Here is a 3,244-nt window from a genome sequence, read left to right as displayed (position 1 = left end):
CTTGCATCCTGTCTTCTGTCATGTTTAGAAACGTCATAGTGCAAAGCTGCTAGGGGAACAACTTTTAAATACACTAAATCCAAACTGTAGCTCTTTGAATGGGGTTGTCTGCTGAGGTATCAGAGGTGTTAAAGAATCTGTGAAAAAGTATTTCCGAATATGTGTAAAATGGAGCTGCTGCTGTCTTTTAAGTTGCCTCTCTCCCGGTTCCAGAAGCCCTGTCAGCGCCAAAGAATTCATCTGGATTTCACTTTGATTTTCCCCACGGCTTTTTAAATCTTTTGTAGGGAGGTGCGAGCCCGTGTGAGTCAGGGGATGAAAGAATTACATTGTATTACAGTGAAGGGAAGCCAGATATTTCTATAGATCATAATAGAAAGCCCAAGGCTAGTCAAATGGGAGAAGCATCACAGTGAAGTGGGATGGAGTGTGTATATTCACTTCTTAACTTGTAAATTATGTATTGAATTATTAATGTAAGTGTATTCGTTACACTCACCCTGTGCACACAGAAGTGCGACTACCAAACATGTCTCCTAGACTTTTACGTCTCAGTTTTGTTCATCTCCATACTTTAAAACTTCATTTAAACTTAGGACAAATAATTACTTTCTCTAAATAAAAAACTTGGCCCTTCTGTCCATGATACACCTTGTAAGTTCTTCATTGTCTCAGTTATTTCCTCATAAACACTGATTTTGATGATTGTGGCCCAGATCTTCCTATAAAGTAGGTACGAGGTAATTATTCATAAGATAGTGAAAATAGAAGAATATTTACAAAGATTCAGTGTTCAGTTTAAGTTAATGAGAAATAATGTAAAGCTACTTAGGAGTGGGTAGAACTACACAGGGCATAACCCAGGGGGTAGCTGCTGCTACAGCCAGCGTCTCCTCTGTAGCTGGTCGGGGTTCAGTCTCCAACGTGTTACTTTTCAAGTGAGAGCGCAACAGCTGTGGCTTTGTGCTCTTGGAGGAAGGAGCCAGGCGGGGGTAAGGGAGGGCACCCGCAGTGCACCCTCCGGAAAGAATGGGCCGGGTAGCTGCTACCCAGACTACCAAGCAGGGAAGGTCCTCGGGGCTGTAAGAGGAGCCCGGCGTTGGCAGGGGAGGCTGCGGGGCGGGAGGCGGTGTCTGCAGGCGCGGCCCGGTGAAGAAAGCTCGGCAGTGCTGCCCGGGGGGGGGGGGGGGGGGGCGCCTTCCCTGCCAGCGCTCCCCTCGGCAGCACGTGGAGCCGGGGGTGCCCCCGCCCCAAGCTGCCTCGGCGGTCGCAAGGGGCAAAGCAGTCCTCTTCCGAAAAGCAAGCACTCTGCTTGCCGGTAACGTGCCAAAGCCCAAACCCCGCGTGGTGACAGGAGCGGGATCTTTTTCACTGACGGTTAAACTGGCTCTTTGGCATGCTCTGCAAGTCTTTGCAAGCCTGCTCAGACCTGCAGCTACAACAGACCTGTCCCTTTGAGTAGGTAGATTTATCATAGAATCTGATACCTTCCCGGCCAGAAGTACGATTTCTTAGAGGATGTGGGTGAATTTCTGCGTTGATGGGAAGACTGGTAACCACCTTAGAACAGCTGCTGCCTAAGCAGAACAAACGGTAATCCTCTGATCTTGACATTCTGCACATCCACTTGTCTAACAGTTCCACAGCTGCTCTTAACTCTGCCCCTTGCAAAACTCCCCAGCTAATGTGGGGTTTTTTAGTTAGCACAAGCTGGAAATACAGCCGCTTCCTTCCTTGCATCCTGACTGTGGGATAAGGGTCTAAAGACGGATTGGCACAGCTTCTTCTGCAAATAACAACAGAAGAAAAACACTGTGAGGAGACAGCCTGCCTTGTAGGCTGCTGGAAATTATGGTGCTGTACTGGGAGGCCAGCAGCTTGGACTGACCAGGTTACTCGGGCTGTGAAATTTCCATCCTTGGAGGCAGTCAGCAGTGAACAAGATGCGATGCCAAGCAACCTAATTTACCTCTGCAGCCGGTCCCGCTTCGAGCGTGGGGCAACAAGATCAGATGACCTATAGCTTGGAGAGGACTGCTATGATTTTTTTAGGTTGTTTTGGTTTTTTTGGTTTTTTTTTTTTTTTTTTGTCATTTGTAAAGGCTCGTTTACTAGCAGCATTGATTTTTATGCTAAGTTCCTTGCAATGAATGAGGTTTTGGTTCTAAAGTAATACAAATGTTTAAGTCTTACCCCTTCATAAGTCCCATACCTCACTGTCCTCACAATTCTCACCCAAAGTGTAAAAACCTCAATTAGCATAAATGGGAGAATATTCTTCCTGCGTTTCACTGAATTCGAGCTGAACTCCAGCAAAGAGTAAGAATGGTGCTGAACACATTACAAGTAGGAGCAGCAGAACGAATATTGATGTTTTGTATTGAAAACAAGTTTCTTCTGCAAATACTCTTGGTGACTTCGAGCTGTCGCACTCGCCAAGCTGTGCATGTGTCTGTATTCTTTCTGCTCCTTATTCTCAAATGAGGAAGCTGAACTTCACATGCTACATATAAAGGAGCTTTACCTTATCTAAATAAACCTAAAGCTCAGACATTCTACAAATCTACCTCCTATGTTAAAATAAAGCTCATCCTAAAAACAGCCGGATGAGATACTCTGTATAGACGAGCCCTACGTTTGGGCTGCAGACTTTCCATAGGGAAGAACAAAGTTTTGCTCAACTAAAGCCCAGCTCCCATTCATTCCATGCTTACTCATGTATCTGTGAGGCATCTGGAAAGGTAACACACATTGCTCCATACACAGTTTTACAAAATTTAGTCTGGATTTAATATCCAGACAGGTTAAGCCAGCTGGCTGAATCCAGTAAAGGCACCAGCTCCTTCAGCCTCTTGAATGAAGATTTCTCATCGCGGCTGAGCAAGAGGGCTGCCTGCAATCGCTCTTCCTTTGAGAGGTCTCCCACCTGCAGGGAAATGGCGGTTGAGTTGCTCTTTCTGGGAGTTAAGTGAAATCTGAAACACCCGCAATGCCTATCCATTTTCTTCCCCTAAGAGGCCTAAATTAAATAAATCTGGCAGACCAAATTTAGGCTTGGAATTCCCTGCCCCTTTACAGAACATCCCGGCATTCTGACAGGATAGGAAACAGGTGATTTCATAGCCTGGCCCAAATTGCTCTTCTAGCTCATTAAAGCTAACATACCAAGTCTGTTCCTATTTGCAAGTAATTAAACTATTTTTGTTCAGAAAGGCTTAGCAAAAAATTCAGCTATGTTTACAGG

This window comes from Tyto alba, unplaced genomic scaffold (genome assembly GCF_018691265.1).
Source record: "Tyto alba isolate M040663 unplaced genomic scaffold, T.alba_DEE_v4.0 Super-Scaffold_48, whole genome shotgun sequence".
Taxonomy (NCBI): Eukaryota; Metazoa; Chordata; class Aves; order Strigiformes; family Tytonidae; genus Tyto; species Tyto alba.
This window is presented reverse-complemented; position numbering follows the sequence as displayed.